At 42.7% G+C, this 17,880-nt stretch overlaps 1 protein-coding gene across 1 annotated transcript in view; it reads right to left on the bottom strand.

The window, feature by feature from the left end:
- The window catches only part of PIK3C2A (phosphatidylinositol-4-phosphate 3-kinase catalytic subunit type 2 alpha), a gene marked incomplete in the record, with an annotated part of 105,340 nt that extends 90,780 nt beyond the window's left edge, over positions 1–14,560 (bottom strand). The window contains 1 exon segment of the mRNA XM_070072856.1: positions 14,329–14,560.
- Positions 14,561–17,880: the final 3,320 nt, after the last annotated feature.

The raw sequence follows: 17,880 nt of genomic DNA, 5'->3' as shown, positions 1-17,880 counted from the left end.
TAAAAAAAAAAAAAGATTCTAAAAGCTGATAAACCCTTTACAGAAGAGGCCCTCCACTACTCTCATCCCTGGTGCAGCAAACATGCACTGCACACAGAGATGAAAAGAAGCCAGGCTTTTAAAATTTTTAATGGTTACATGTAGGCCAGTATGGCAGCCTAGATCTCTGAGGAGCAGTGGGGATAAGGTTTAGTTGTCTAAAGTGCTAGATTAAGAATTACAAGGAGCCCCAAGCATGGAATGAGTCAGTACTCACCACCAATTCTCCCAATAGGTCTTAACTGAGTGCATAGGTAGCATGCTGAAGTTCAGGGATAGAGCAGCGAGCTGAAATAGATCCCTCTTGAAGTCTGTGAAATACTGGGCAGTCATCTTACAAAGGAGACTGGTAAACAGAAAGAAATTGATCTGAAGCACTCCCAGTTTTTTACCAAGAGCTTTGGATGAGGCAGGAAAGCAGAGAAAAATCCCTCTAAAGCTTTCCAGGCCTTCACAGGACGGAAAACTACTCCCCACAGGTGAAGGAAGGGCAGCAACAGCAGAAGGCAGGAAGCAGGACTAACAAAGAGAACCTAAAAAGTGACCTAAGAAGCTAGCAGCTGGGTTGCAAAACAGATCTCTGGAATTCTGTCAGTGCTCAGATCTCAAATTCTGCTGAAGAGAAAGTCTTAATTCTGTCCCAAAACACTTGAACCTAATGGTGAAGTATATAAAACTAAAGTGACAACAAAGGAGAATCAAGTTACTTCTAAATAAGACATTCAGTTTAGTGTCCTGATAATGGTAAATACTAAATAAATAATAAGTAAACTTCAGGCACTACTGTTGTTTTATATGCAAGTTGTCTGCTATACAAAGAATATGAGACATATAGAGATACAATCAAAATAAGCAGACCCAGAGATGGTCCAATGTTGGAATTACCTAACAGGAACCTTTAAATAACTATGATAAAATTTTAAATGATGCAGCAGGAAAAATGGACAACATGTGTGAAGAGGTGGGGGATTTCAACAGTGATGGAAACTATAAAAAAGAAATCAGAGGACAGAAAACAGTACACAAGAAACAGCTGAAAACAGTCATGAAGATAAACATCAACCAAACAAGTCTAAAAAGGTCAGATGAAGCCCAAGCAGGATAAAAAATACACTAGAGAAAGAACCTAACAAGATCACAGAGTGATATGGATCAAATGATCACCTGAAAGAAATGGCTTCAGTTCTTACTAGTATTTGTGGAGTCAGGGTCAAATCAATCTATTATCTAGACAGTCTGTTCCTAAAGAAACCAGGGAGATAAGTTTTAATTCTATATCTTGTGTAGCAAAGAATTTAGCCTTGGCCAAAGAAAGGTCTTGCCTTTGCCCTTGGCTTCTGGGAGGTAATCTACGTCATACCTGACAGGTATGTCCTTGTTTAGGGTGGAGCCAGACAGTCAAAGAAACAAACCATGTGATTTAGGGTGGAGGCTTTGAGTCCTGTCATATCCATCTGAATCCAACCTGGAAACTCAGTTTAACCCTGTGGGCAATCCATCAATCAGTGTCTATGAAATGAAGTTCCAATTTAAAAAAATCTAGATACTTAAGCTCAGATGACTTCCCTTGACTGGCAATAATGCAAAGTGTACTGTCATAAATTGATATCCAAGAGAGTAATGAATGCAATGAATGCTGTCTCCACAGGGAGACAACACCAGAAGCTCCATGTTTGGAAGCCCCTGGACGATGTTCTATGAACTCCATGAGTATAACAGAGTATGATAGAGTATGATAGAGCCATGAGTATAATAGATTTAATGAGTCCTATGTGTCCTTCGAGCAAGCAAAACCCCTAAGGGTGGTTTTGGGAATCCCTATTCCAACTTGCAATTAGTGTCAGAAGTGAGGGAGGTCTAATGGGAGACTATATCCTCAAACTTTGAAGTCTCACAAACTCTGAGCATATCTCCATGAAAGACTTAGGTTCAGTTAATGGTGAAAGTTAACCAAATAAGCAGGTCTAATAAAATGTAAGGAACCATCTATTTGGTTAAGTACATGTTTTACACAAGAGTCTTAAAAAAGTTCACGGAGGGGGCAGGTGTTTGGCCTGACAGTAGAGACAACTGTTGGGAAACCCGTATCCCATGCCAAAATTTTCTAGGATAGAATCTTGGCTCTGCTCTGATTCCAGCTTCTTGCTAATATTCAACCTAGGAGGCAGCAGGTAATGGCTCAAGTAAACCGGTCCCTGCCACTCCCATGGGAGACCTGGATGGAGTTCCTGGCTCCTGGCTTTGAACAGGCCCCAGTCGTGGTTGTTCCAGACATTTGGGAAATTTAACCAGCAGATGGAAGACTGATAACTCTCTCTGTGCCCTTTAAGTAAATAAAATAAAAAATTTTTAAATCCAAACTATTCTCCCCAAAAATAATTCTCCATCACCGATAAAAACTTTTATAATTAAACTTCATATACTTGGGGAAAGGAGAATATAATCCTTTACTAAATTATTAGGTATAATAGAAAGCCAAAAGTGGATTTCAAATTCAGGCATTCACGTGATCTGATTTACAGTGTTCAAAGATCCCTATTGCTTGGTGGAAAATACACACAAGAAAGCGAAACTGGAAACCAAGAAACCAGTTAACAGGTAACTGAAATAAAAAAGCCAGCAGGCAGTGACCTAGTCTAGGATGATACCAGGAGAAATGTAAATTAGTGATTTTACTCAAACAAGTAAACAAGCATAAATTTAGATAGGAAATTAACAGAAAACAATAATGTGACATAGAATGATTACCTGGAGGAACATTTTGTAACATTTATTTGAGAGGCAGACTGACACAGAGGGAAAGAGCTCCCATCTGTTGGTTCACTCTCCAAATGCCTGCAACAGCCACTGGCTGGGGCTGAACCTGAGAGTTAGAAACTCAATCTGGCCGGCAGTGCAGCAGCTCACTAGGCTAATCCTCTGCCTGCGGCGCCAGCACCCCAGGTTCTAGTCCCGGTTGAGGCGCCGGATTCTGTCCCGGTTGTTCCTCTTCCGGTCCAGCTCTCTGCTGTGGCCAGGGAGTGCAGTGGAGGATAGCCCAAGTGCTTGGGCCCTGCACCCCATGGGAGACCAGGAAAAGCACCTGGCTCCTGGCTCCTGCCATCGGATCAGCGCGGTGCGCCGGCCGCAGCGCACCAGCCGCGGCGGCCATTGGAGGGTGAACCAACGGCAAAGGAAGACCTTTCTCTCTGTCTCTCTCTCTCTCACTGTCCACTCTGCCTGTCAAAAATAAAAAAAATAAAAAAATAAAAAAAGGATTATGCTTTGTAAAAGAACTACAAATATATTAATTAAATATATACAAATATATATACAAATATAAATATATACAAATATATTAATTAAATATATCTCTCTCACTGTCCACTCTGCCTGTCAAAAAAAAAAAAAAAAAAAGCAATGACTACACTTTAGTCTAATGTACCCTAGCATTCGTTATTCTACCTTTAAACCTTAGGAGCAACATTCTGTACATAAAAGACTGATAACTATGGCCAAAACAAAGTGTTTGCATTTGCATATGTCTATCACTATATGTGTCTTGGAGCAGGACAAAGGAAGGAAGGATTTAGTCATGAGAGGTTCTTATGGGAAAGACATTTTGCTGACCAAGCAGTTTTCAATCTAACTCAAAATCCCAACAGTAGTACTACTTTGTTAAGATAAATACTGAACTTTGGACTACTTTACTGTTCATTCATTTCACATGAGTCAGTAGACATACTTTGACATTACCCCAGTTCCAACACGACAAGTAACAGTGAAGCTTCTGTGCTAAGTGATATGATACATGCTCGCAGGTTCATGTGGCTTACGTCAGTGAAAAAATTAAACTGAGTAGCAATAATGACAAAAACAAAAACAGTTCACAAACTGTTCTTCAAACTCCATCAATTTCTATGGCTAAAAGAGAACTCTTAATGGCACATGACATCAGCATTTGCATGAAGATAGTTTATATAAAAAAAATTAAATATAAATAAAAGGTTTACAAAAGGACAAGAGAAAGAAAAAAGTAGTAGCAAGATGGGCTCAAATATCAGACCTTCCTCTTATTTACTGTACTTTTATTTTTTAGATTTTTTTTTTTTAAGATTTATTTATCTATTTGAAAGGCAGAGCGGTAGAGGAAGAGAGAGAGAAATCTTCCATCCACTGGTTCACTCCCCAAATGGCCGCAATGGACAGAGTTGAGCTGATCCAAAGCCAGGAGCCAGGAGCTTCTACCAGGTATCCTACATGGGTGCAGGTGTCCAAGGACTTGGGCCATCCTGTACTGCTTTCCCAGGCCATAGCAGAGAGCTGGATCAGAACAGGCAGGATCCGAACCGACACCCATATGAGATGCCAGCACTGCACACAGTGGCTTTACGCCACCAAGCTTGCCTCTTAACTGTGTTATTTTAAGCAAAGTACTTAATCTCCCTTTGTCTTTAGTGTCCTCATCTGTAAAAGGTAGTCATAGTGTTTTCAAGGTTGAATAAAATTATACATATGTGTGTGTATCACATACACATATATAAAATGCTTACTATATAGACTGTTAAAAATACATATGTTGGGGGCCGGCGCTGTGGCATAGTGTGTAAGGCATCTCTGCAGTGCCAGCATCCCATATGGGCACGAGTTCCGATCTACCTCTCTGCTATGGCCCGGGAAAGCAGTGGAAGATGGCCCAAGTGCATGGGCCCCAGAACCTACGTGAGAGACCTGGAAGAAGCTCCTGGCTCCTGGTTCCGTATCAGCACAGCTCCGGCAATTGCACTCATCTGAAGAGTGAACCAGCGGATGGAAGATCTCTCTCTCTCTGCCTCTGCCTCTCTATAACTCTGCCTTTCAAATAAATAAATAAATCTGTAAAAAAAAAAAAAAAAAAAAAAGAAGAAAAAAAAAAACATATGTTGGGGGGCTGGTAGTATAGCACAGGTTAAGCTGCCACTTGCCATGACAGCATCACACAAGATAGTGCCAGTTTGAGTCTTGGCTACTCTACTTCTGACCCAGCTTCCCACTAATGTACCCAAGAAGGCAGCAAAAAATGGTCCAAGGATCTGGGACCCTGCCCCCATGGGGTAAACCAGGATGGAGTTCCTTGTTGCTGGCTTTGACCTGGCCCAGACTCGTCTGTTCCAGCCATCTGGGGGTATAAACCCCCACCACTCCCCACAACCCAGGCAATCCCTCTGCCTTTCAAACAAGTAAACAAATCTTTCCAAAAAATCACATATGTGAGGAGGCGGGCATTTAGCCTAGTAGTTACGATACCCATGTCCCACACTAGAGTATCTGAATTTGACACTGAGCTCCTGACTCCAGCTTCCTGCTAATAATGTCCACTCTGGGAGGCAGGGGTGATGGGTCACATAATTGGCTCCTTGCCACCCATGTGGGAGACCTGGATTTAGTTCCTGGCTTCCAGTATTAGTCCCTAAGCCAGGGGTCACTCTGGGCATTTGGAGAGTGAACCAGTAGATGGGAACTCTCCCCCTCTCCTACTCAAATAATAAAAATATAAAAATACAAATTTGGCCAATTATTGAAATAAACATCAATATGTTTCTACGATTTAAAAAAGCAGCTTATTGCCAACGACTGCTTCAAAAGACAAAATTAGTCATTAGGAAAATACAAATCAAAAACAATGAGATACCCCTTTGAATCTACTTGCATGGATATAGCTAAAAAAAAAAAAAAAAAGAAAAGAAATGAAAATGATAGCGGGGCCACAGGGGGCCAGCATTGTGACATAGCAGGTAAAGCGGCAACACCTGTAGTGCCAGCATCCCATATGGGCTGCTCCACCTCTGATCTAGCTCTCTGCTATGGACTGCGAAAGCAGTACAAGATGGCCCAAGTCCTTAGGCCACTGCACCCGCCGGGGTGAGGGGGGTGGGGGGACCAGAAGAAGCTCCTGGCTCCTGGTTTCAGATCTGCGCAGCTCTGGCCGTTGCAGCCAATTGGAGAGTGAACCAGTGGATGGGAAACCTCTCTCACTCTCTCTGCTGCTCCTTCTCTCTCTGTGTAACTCTTTCAAATAAATAAATCTTTTGTTTTTTTAAAGTGATAGCAAGGATACAGAGAAATTGGAACCCTTTTACTTTGTTGGTAGAAGAATGTAAAATGAAGCCACTTTGAAAAGCACTTTGGTATTGCCTCAAAAAATTAAAAACAACTACTCTATGACTCAAATATTCCACTCCTAGATATAAATCCAAAAGAACTAAAAACAGAACTAAAAACAGGGATTCAAATATTTATACACTAATGTTTCTAGCAACATTATTTACAATAGCCAAAAGGTAGACATGTCCAACAAATGAATATAAAATGTGGTAATATATTTAATGGAACATTATTCAGTCACAAAAAATTGACAGGTGCTGCAATACAGACAAACCTCAAAAACATTATGCTAAGTGAAATAAGTCAGACATAAAAGGACAAATACTGCATGACTGCACTTACATATAAATATCAAGAACAGATAAATTCAAAGGAAAAAATAGGTAAGTGTTTGCTAAGGGTTAGAGGGAAGGGGGAATGGTTAGTTACTCCTTCACGGGTACAGACTTTCTGTCTGCAGTGAAGAAAATCTTAGAAATAGTGGTGATAAGTTCACAACATTGTGACTCTAATTAAGGTCGTGGAACTATGCACTTAAAAATGATTAAAATGACAAATTTTGTGATATATAACCTACCATAATAAAAGTATCACAAAGCCATCATCCTGACAAATCTTCAGTTTCCCACTTCCAAAAAACTTAATTCTAGAACCCTGTGGTTTTGACAATGAACAAAAAATAGCTTGTATACATAAAAAACAAATAGGATAAAACCAGGTCCAGGGTCCACAAAAAAATTTCTTTATTCACATCACAATTTTTCTATAAACTTCCTAAGAAATAATTTACTTGAACAGGCATTAGGGCACAGTGGATAAAGCCGCTGGTTGGCACACCTGCATCCCACATCAGAGTGCTGTTTTGAGTTTGGCTCCTGTTTCCAATCCAGCTTCCTGTTTATACATCCTTAGGAAGCAGCACATGATAGTCCAAGTGTGTGGGTCCCTATCACCCATATTAGAGACCCGGATAAAGCTCCTGGCTTCAGCCTGGCACAAAGCCACTGTTGCAGCTATCTGGGGAGTAAACCAGCAGATGGATGATCCCCCTCACTGTCTTTCCCTCTCTCTCTGTAACTTTCACTTTCAAAATAAATAAATCTTTTAAAAATAAAATAAAAATAAGTTATTTTACAAAGAGGCCTCTTACTGAATCTCAAAAGTATGCTAAATCAAAGAATTCAGACTCAAAAGGTTGTATACCACATGATCCAATTTATATGACATTCTGGGAAAAGCCAAAGTACAGGGATACAAACAAATCAGTTGTTGCCAGGACCTTGGGGTAGACAGAAGAGATTAACTACAGAGGGACAGAAAGAAACTCTGAAATGATGAAAATATTCTAAATCTTAATTGTGTTGTTGGCAGTTATACAACCATCCTTGTTTTTTTTATAATTTACAAATCATACACCTAAAACAGGTGAATTTTACTACATATATAGCACAATAAGTATGACTTTAAAAAAGAATCCTAAACAACTGTAATTTCATGTCATGCTTTATAATAGATGCAGAATTCTAGTCTGGTAAATGTCATTATGAGATCTGGTTGGATGAAACTAGGCTATTCCAAATTTCTTAAAGCCAAAGAGTACCTTATTTCAACTAAACTGTAAAGAGATTTCAGAGCAGGTATACATTACAGTATGAATACGTAAGATTCGGTTTCCAAGCTCATATAGGACTTTATTTTTTTATATATATTTTTATTCATTTAATTGAAAGGCAAGCAGATACAAAGAGAGACAGATCTCCTATCCACTGATTCATTTCCCAAATGCCAGCAACAGCTGGGACTGATCCAGGCCAAAGCCAGGTGCCAGAAATTCATTCCAGGTCTCCCACATGGGTGATAGGGACCCAACTATTTGAGCCATTACTTGTTGCCTCCCCTGGTACTCATTAGCAGGAAGCTGGAATTGGGAACAGAGCCAGGACTTGAAACTAGGCACTCTGATATGGGATGCAGACATACTAAGCCCCAAATTAACCATTATCTCAATACCCACCTTTCATATAGGACTTTAAATACCAAGTCATAAGTTAATGGTACTCAGCTGAAACTTAATCCAATTAAGGTGTTTAGGAGGTGAGTCCAGTGGTACCTGAGGGCATACCCATAGAGGGTAGGGTCTAGGGAGAGGGTTGGTTATAAAAGGTGAGTTGAGCCTAGCCTCTCTGTCTCTCTCTCTCTGCTTCCTGGTTCACCATGTGATGGTTCCTTCACACAAGCTCCATTACTGTCACCCTGTGAGCCTCACCAGAAAGCTAAACCAATGGGCATGAGGCTCAGGTGGCCTTGGACTGTGAACTTCTAAAAACATGAGTCAAAATAAACTTCTTTGTTTTATAAGTGGTTTCTCTCAGATATCATGTTATAGTGATGAAAAACTATCACAAATGTACATAAAACATTTGAAGACAGTATTTTCCTGTTCCCTTAGACTGACATTTTCAAAACTCAGATATTTCTTTCTCCCATCAACATTCATGTTCTTTTCCTACCTCATCACAAAGTACTGATTTCCCTTTGTAGTTTCCTCTCACTCATTTCCCACTTTTCCATATTTTATTTGAGAGACAGACAGGAAGAGCTCCACCCCACAGTTCATTCCCCAAATGCCTGCAGCTGGACTGAGCCCATGGCCAGAACCAGGAACCATAGCCAGGTCTCCCACTTGGGTGGCAGGGGCCCAACAACTTGAGCCATCACCTGCTGTCTCTCAGTATCTGCACTGGCATGAGGCTGGAATCAGGAATCAAACCCAGGCACTCTGAGACAGGAAGCCAACATCTTTCTTTCTTTCTCTCTCTCTTTTTTTTCCCCCCAAACATAAAGTCTCTCACCTTAACAATCTTTTTTGTTATTATTTATTTTATGCATCTGAAAGGCAGAGTGACAAAGAAAGGACATCTCCTAGTTCACTCTCCAAATGGCCATAACAGCCTGACCAGACCAGAGCCAGGAGCTGGGAATTCATCCAGTTCTCCCACATTGGAGGCAGGGGCCCAAGGACTTAGGCCATCTTCTACTGCTTTACTAGGCACATTAGCAGGGAGTTGGATTGGAAGTAAAGCAACCAGGATTCCAATATGCGATGCTGGCGTCACAGGCAGTGGCTAAAGCTGCTGCACTATGATGCCCTCCTCAGAGATGCCAGCATCTTAACCAGCAAGTCAACTGCTAGGCCAAATACCCAACCCTCATTTTGATCTGTTTGCTTTTCCTTCTCATTGAACAACAGATCTTAAATAATATTCATTTTCTTTTTTTTGACAGGCAGAGTTAGTGAGAGAGAGAGAGAGAGACAGAGAGAAAGGTCTTCCTTCCGTTGGTTCACCCCCCAAATGGCCGCTACAGCCGGCGCACTGTGGCCGGCGCCCATCTGAAGCCAGGAGCCAGGTGCCTCCTCCTGGTCTCCCATGCGGGTGCAGGGCCCAAGCACTTGGGCCATCCTCCACTGCACTCCCGGGCCACAGCAGAGAGCTGGACTGGAAGAGGAGCAACCGGGACAGAATCCGGCGCCCCAACCGGGACTAGAACCCCGGGTGCCGGCACAGCAGGCAGAGGATTAGCCAAGTGAGCCGCAGTGCCGGCCATAATATTCATTTTCTTTCTGCTTCTACTGCTAGTTTCTTAGGGTAAACTGGTAATTTCTGTTTTTATAGGAAACTACTTTTTTGAGTAATAGTCAATTGCCATTAGGTTTCCCCATATTGCAAAAATTTTTTTAATATTTATTTATTTACTTGAGAGGTAGAGTTACAGACAGAAGGAGAGACAGAGAGAGAGGTCTTCTATCTGCTGGTTCACCCCCCAAATGACTACAACAGCTTTACCAATTCGAACCCAGGAGCCAGGAGCTTCTTCTGGGTCTCCCAAGCAGGTGCAGAGGCCCAAGCATTTGGGCCATCTTCCGTTGCTTTCCCAGGCCATAGTAGAGAGCTGGTTCAGAAGAGAAGCAACCAGGACTAGAACCGGTGCCCATATGGGATGCTGGCATGCAGGCAGAAACTTAGCCCATGCTACACCACAGTGCTAGCCCCTTGCAAAATTTTTAAAATCTATTTTATCAGCACTGTCTATACCTTTCTCTTCCCACACTCAAACTCCTTATCAAGTCCCTACTTACTTCACAAGAGGAACTAGCATTATATTGCTGCTCATTTATAGTCACCAGCCTCTATTTCAGCTCTTTGAAATACATATCTTCCATATAGACTAGATTAATAAAGCTACAATGAATTAATAGCCTGAGATAAGATTTCCTGAATCATCCACAGGCAAAAGCTCCTAATAGCAGAAAATAAGTATTATTTAATACAGAGTCCAAAAATCTGATACATAGTATATATCTTAACATTCAAATACCATAAAATATTACATGAAAAGTACATTGGGCATAGCATTGTAAAACACAGATTCAAGCAATGCCTCTCTTACATTATGCTAAACAAGTCACAATGTCTTTGGATCCCATTTTCCTTGCTCTATTTACTTCTCAGGTAGTAAGGTCTGGGGGTGCGAGGGAAGTATTAATTAATTCAGAATCATTAATCACGCAAGTATAAGAAAATTATTTATTTTATTATTGGCAGTCATAGTGCTTTTGTCTAAAACAAGCCTATAAGTTGTTTTTTAAAAACTAAGCTCAATGCACAATAAATAAAGTGAATCAACACTGTATATTATTAGCAGTATCTACAATCTAATTCTTGCATTATAAGACTAACCGTAGGGAGCCAGCACTGTGGCATGGTGGGTAAAGCTGCCGCATGCAGTGCTGGCATCCAATATGGGTGCCGGTTCAAGTCCCCGCTGCTCCACTTCCCATCCAGCTCTCTGCTATGGTCTGGGAAAGCAGTGGAAGATGGCCCAAGTCCTGGGGCCTCTGCACCCACATGGGAGACCCGGAAGAAGCTCCTGGCTCCTGGCTTTGGATCAGTACAGCTCTAGTTGTTGTGGCCATCCAGGGAGTGAACCAGTGGATGGAAGATCAATCTCTCTCTCTCTCTCTCTCTCTCTGCCTCTCTGTAACTCTGCCTTTCAAATAAATAAATAAATCTTTAAAAAAAAAAAAGACTAACTGTAAGCCTAACATTTAACAGTACGAATATTAAGTACACACTATCTGAGAGCATTCTCAAAGTTAAAAGACAAATATTTGCTACTAAGCCAACAAGCTCTTTCTAATCTATTGCAAGTGCTTTAAAATCATGTTTTTGCACCCAAATGTCTACATTTTAAAGAAAGCCAAAAGTAATTCACAATCCTTTTAACTGCCTAAAGTGTCTGTCATTCTTTTGAATCCATTATGCTAGAATCAACAGATTACAATGAGAAGTAAGGGTTTAAATATAAAAAGATGCATGAAATAAAAATATCAAAAATGGACTTATGATTAGAAACTTTTCTAGCCCCAAATAACCTAAACCCTACCAAGAGCAATATTTCCAAGTATGATTACAATATTCACACAAGGAACATCATGTATGAATAATAAAAAATTATACATTACCAGTAATACATTTCTCATAGGAGTTGCTTTTCCTTTTCAAGCAGGAACCAAAGATCAGAACAGTAGAATTTTCATACTTTAATTTTACATTGTTCACTACGGTAGGTATTAGCCACATGGTGGCTATCCTGAGTTGAGATGCGTCCCAAGTATTTAAAATACACATTCGATTTCAAAGACTTAGGGGAGAAATGTAAAGTCTCTTACATATGTGAATTCCATTCCTGGCTCATATAACGGTTCTACTGGACAGCAGTACATTACATATAGTCAAATCTTAAATAAGAAAACAGATACCAGAGGTAATAAGCAGTTTGCTAAATTATCTCACTGCTTGGTACCAGTAGGGCGAAATCTAGAACCTGATCACTTTTATCCACTCCATCCTCATTAATAGAAGGAATTCATCCTTTAAGCCTCAATTGCAGTATTATCTTCTTCATCACATCCACTTCCTCTCTATCTCCCATCATTTCAGCACTCTGGATCTACCACAACCTTTATAAGCCCACTGATATAATTTGTATGTTTGTCTACCCAGACAAATTACAGAACTTCTTCTATCCCATTCACTTTTCTATCCCTGGAACCCTTGTGGTGCCGGAATTCTGACAGGCCCTCAAGAACTCTAAGATTTTTCAGAGGGTTACATTTTAGCTCTCCTCAGGTATAACTATCCAATCAAATCACCCACTATGTGACTATACTGCACTAAAACACTATCATTTAACTGCCTCAAATTCTTTTTGGATTATGCTAAACTAATAAAATGGATCATTTATGTAATGAAAGCCACAAAAGTTTTTTCAAGTGCCTTACACTACTGCTGCTCCGAAAAGTTGGTCTGATGTTCTGATAAGGATTTGAGCTCTTGGGAAATTCAACACTCTGTAGGTGTAAGTTCACTTATCCAATGTGTTTATTTACAAAGTATACAACATTGTGCTAGATTAAAGAAAACTTCCTGAACATGAGAACTGATGCAGCAATCTTCAATTAGTCAAAAATTTTAGAGCTGTGACTAGGAGAGGGAAGGAACAAAGAATCATACACTTAACACGGTTAACCATAGAAAATTATAGTTCCTACAAATCCTAAATGCAAGCAGTTATTCCATGAAATACAAAAAAGTGAAACCTGTGAATAAATATATGCAAAGAAAACTTCAAGCAGCACACATACAAAACACAAATAGCACATAAAAACCATGTAAGAAAATCTGTTAATTTAGTCAACAGTTATGGAATTTGTGGAAGAAGCTCCGTATGCCCCCTGTACCAACACAAAATCACTTTGGAACTAAATTTGAGTTAACAAATACTAAGATCTCTACTCTTATTATGTTTTTCAGTACTCAAACACTGTCTTAATATTCAACAAGTCGATTATCTCCAAAAATCTGTTTACCACAACTAAGTCATTTCCATCTAATTTGCTACCATAAATAAGAGCCAACCATGCAGAGCCATGAAAGCAGCCTCTTGTAGACACTGAACCATAAGCCAAGGAGGCAAAGGTACAAAGTCTCTCCTGGACTCCGTGTTTCCGGCTGTCTGTGCAGCTTCCCCCTTTATGTCTTCACTACTAGCTTTCTTTTGCATCTTTTCTACTCCGTGGCTTTGATGCTCCAACAAATTAAACAATTTTCCCAACAGAGCTTTTCTGCCTGACACCCACTCACCTAGAAAGATATTAGTTAGGATCTCTCTTTAATCTTGTAATCGCGTTCAATGAGAAAGGCCTCGCTTCAAACATCTACCGTTCAAAGGAAAACTTTAATTTCAACTTCTACCAGGCCAACATAGGAAAACAACCATCCCTGCTCTCTTCCACCTTCTTTATCTCCATCTTTCCTCCTCACTTAGTTTTCTCCTTCTTCATTTCCCTCTTGAATCCCTGCTCCCCCCGGAAAAAATTCCACAGCTGGAGAATCTAGTTTCTAAAGCCAAACAATTTAGCGAAGATAATAAGTATGTGGTTTTTCTTCCTTCAATTATTTACTGTTCCTCCATCACTCAGAAGAGTTAAGCAAATATTTTTAATCTGACTGCCCACCCAGAAAGATGATGAGCTAAATTCACACTGAAATAATACTATTTTCCCAAGGCAAGTGGATTCGCGGCAAAGAAGAAAAAAAAAAAAAAAAAGGAAAGCAACAGGGAGGAGAGTAGGAAGTCCAGGGAGAAGAAAGAGGATCTTCAGTCCCCAAAGCCGGAGACCGGACAGGAGGTGAGAGAAGGGCCATCACTGAGTGTGCAGCTACACACTGGCCGGCACTAACAACCTGACCAGAGAATGCGACGGGTCCCGAAGGGACCGGGGCGGGGTGGGGGGTGGCTTCCCCTCCCCCTTTGGGACCTAACCAACCTCAGGCGCACTCCCGCCACCTACAAGAGGGGCCTGGTGGGGGCGCGGGCCCCTCGCACCTCCCGTGGGGCAGTTGCCAATAGCCCGGGTGGTGGCAAGACCCGGAGGGTGGTGAGTCGGGCTGGGCAGCAACAAGACTACGGGATGGAGGGTCAGAGGCGGGCACCCAGGGGACTGGGGGCCGCGACAAGGGATCCTCCCATCCTGAGATCCCTTTACAACCTCGCAGAGCAGGACCCGGTGTACCGGCCCCAGGCGCACAGACAGCTCCTCACCTCACGCCGCCTGAGCCTCCACCTCCACCACAACCGGAGCCGCTGCAGCCGCCGCCACGGTCTGAGCCATTTCCCTCTCAGCTGGCTCAGCCGCTGCCGAGAGCTTCGGCCGACACCGCGGCCAGCCAAGCACCGCACGTCACTTCCGGGAGCAAGCACCGCCTTCCGCGCCAAGCTTCTAGAGGATTGGCTGGAGAGGACGGCCTACCTGCGGTGGTGGGCGGGGCTAGAGCGCGCCCCCAGAGGCTTGAGCAGAACTCTGGCTCCGCCTGGGGATCGCCGGGCGTACCGTGGCCGTCCTCCTGTGCAGCCCCATCCTGGGCGAGGTGGCTCTGTGCACACCCCTAAGCGGCAACCTCTCCAGTCCGGCGTCTGAAGCCTCGCCAGCCGGCATACCCTATTGTTCCCGTACCCTCTGCTGGCGCCCCGCACCCGCCTCCATCCGGGCTGCGGCTCCCAGATTTGTGGTCTTGGCCCCAGGCCGCTCGGAGACAGTCAGTGATTGGAAGACTGAAAGGAACAGGCAAGACTTAAAATCGTTCGCTCCAACCTGCATTTACAGATTCCTTATGGTGGCTCTCGTGCCGTAGGGTGTGTAATTTAGCCCATCACGTGGGCCGTGCAAAGTGCTTGATAGTAAGTAAGGCGCTCTGTCGTCTGTCGGGTTTAATCCTCAAAACAGCCAGGTAGGGAAGGTAGCCCGACCGCGGTAACTCACTGCCAGACGGCTCATTTTCCATTACAAAACGTTTTCACATACAATCTCCATTATAATGATACCTTCCTCAAGCGAACTGAATGGGATTATGCTTGTAAAGCATTTAGCCCTCAAATGTTAGATTTAAAGATTGTATAACCGTGTGGGGCAGATAGGAAAATTACCCCCATTTTCAGATGGTTGAGGTACAATCAACGTTATGGACAGAAGTACGATTCAAATTCGATTCCCTTAGATAGTAAGAGGGTCTGTACCTCTCAGAATTTCAGTCTACCATGGTGGTCGCCCTTTCTCCCACTTTAGAGGTCTGTGTGTAACTAGTTTGTGTAGTGAGAAAACTCTTGGAGAAGTAAAAATTTACCTCCAGTAAATAACAGCGGGAAAAATCTGTTTTTTTCTTTTTGGGGTTGGGGTGGGGGTGGCAGTGTGGGGAGGCCCAGGAATGTGGAGTTGAGGGGCCCCTCTGGTCTCTCTCCCTGGAAATGGGGAGATTGCATGGAGTTTCTGTTACATGGGAGGGAAACCTAGAAGCAACAGTGTGGTTATTCCCTCTGGCTGTGACTAGCAGCTCCTGTCCACCACCCTTCCTACTCCTAGCTTTCCCCACCCCCACCCCACCTCCTGTACACACACACTTCCAAGCAAGCCTTACACACCCTAGAAGAATGTCCCTTAGGAATCCACTTAGTTCCACCGCATTGTTCTGCTTTATCTTCTGATCAAAGGAGGAATTTCTAGAATTGGCAGGCAGCTCTTTTACAAGATTAAAAGGGTGGTGGGAGGGGGCAGTTTATCTGCTCGCTAGTTCCTTAGCTTCTGCTCCAGAACTGAATGTGACTTCACCGAAGGAAGAGGCCTGAGAGAACACTGAGTCTTCAGGGTAGATTGACTGTGTTTTTGTATCTTTCCTATACTTATCAATGAGAAATATTTTCCCAAGGCCCCAGGAGCAGATGGCCCTAGTCCTTGAGTTAGTCCCTTGTTGCAGTTCTGCCTTCATTATTTTATTACAGCTTTTGAGTGGCCGGTGCTTAACAGGCTCTCATCGAGTAGAAGGGATCCAACTGGGGAAACAGGAAAAAAAGGAGTCTGGTGGTTTTCCAGGTTCGAAAAAAGCAGCATTCACAAATTGCTGGGTGTCAAGAATCTGAACAGGTGCCTGGCAATGGTTTATGAAGATGTATGTGTACTCTGAGACAAAGTACAACTGGAGCCAACTAGAACATAGCCGGCAACTGCTTCCCCTCTCTCTTTTCTCCTACTGGCTTCAATTTAACACTTAAAGATAGAGAAAGGGATTGAGAAGGAAGCATTACGTTTTAAATGTTTCAATCCTAAATTCCTCACAGAGAACTTTACCATAAATATTCCCAAACTTCTGCAAGTAGCAAATGAGAAATGGCCAATCTTCCTTTTTTTTTTTTTTTTGTTAATTATTTTTAACCACAGGTAAAAATGGTGACTGACATTTATTGACATTTATTATTTATTACTGACATTTGTTGAACAATTGCTAATGAAGTAGGCAGGCATACAGGTTAAAATTGGTCAGATTTGTGAACTGGAAGACCACGCCCCTGTGTGGCCTCACTCCCCTACCTGGCCACACCGGGGTGCCCACCAGCCAATCAGGTTAATTAACCACTCCCCTTTGGAGTGGGTTAAAAGCCTGGGGCACAGTGTGCTCGAGGCTTTTGCCCTGCTCTTCTTCCCTGGCCTCTTGCCGGGACAGGGCTTGCTGTAGCCCTGTGCCTCCAGGGCGCATGGCCTTCGGGCCAGGTGTTCTAGGCTTTTCCTGGCCTAGATGCTCATCCACAGGGCTGGTTCCTGGTGCTCGGTATGAACCCCTACTCACCTCTCTCCCCTAAATAAAGCTCTCACTCTCTGATGCACCTTTCTTACTAAATAAAAGCTTAAAACGTACCATGCTGCCGGTATTTAGAATTCTTCTCTAAATATTAGGCAAGAACCCTCTCGGGCTTACTAATATCGGGGATTTAGTAATAAGCCCATGGTGAAATCGTAAGGCACCCCAAATTCCGGTAGCGCATGTGACACCCCGGATAACATTTCTATGGAACTTTAAAGGACCACATTTCAGGGTAAATTTTAGGGGGTCTTTTCCGATTTCACTAAGGCCAGGCTCTCTTCTTAGTGTTTATGAGTATTATCTCACTGAATTCCTCCAATAACCATATAAATAGTATCTTTTTTCAATATTTATTTATTTAAAGGCAGAATTAAAGAAAAAAGGAAAGACAGAGAGAGCTTCCTTCCAGCGGTTCACTCCCCAAGTGGCTACACCAGCTGGGACTGGGCCAAGCCAAGGCCAGGACCTTCATCAGGATCTTCCCATGGCAGGGGCCCAAACTCTTGGGCCATCTTCTGCTGCTTTCCCAGGTGCATTAACAGGAAGCTGGATTGGAAGTAGAGCAGCCAGAACTCCAACTGGTGTCCATGTGGGGTGCCTGTGTTGCAGGCTGTGGCCTAACTCTCTATGCTACAAAAATTACCTTTCTTATATCCTCATTGTAGAGCTGAGGAACTTGAGGAACAGAGAGGAAAGTAACTTGCCCAAAGCCACAGAACTAGGAAACAACAGAGCAGGGATCCGAACCTGGGCCTGATTGCACAGCCCATGCAGTTTTAACCTTACTCTGCCCCCCACAGGCTAAGGATATCTTAAGCCCATTAATAAGTAGTTCTGTTCCTCTTTCCTTCCCCAATGCAGTGTCCCTACCCCAGTAGGAGGACTCTGCTGAGTATGATATTACACAATTTAAAACTTGTGGTCTTGGGGCCAGCTCTGTGGCACAGTAGGTTAATCCTCCACC

The sequence above is a fragment of the Oryctolagus cuniculus genome, chromosome 1 (assembly GCF_964237555.1).
Source record: "Oryctolagus cuniculus chromosome 1, mOryCun1.1, whole genome shotgun sequence".
Classification (NCBI taxonomy): Eukaryota; Metazoa; Chordata; class Mammalia; order Lagomorpha; family Leporidae; genus Oryctolagus; species Oryctolagus cuniculus.
The sequence above is the reverse complement of the archived record's forward strand: the minus strand, read 5'-3'. Positions and strand labels throughout refer to the sequence as shown.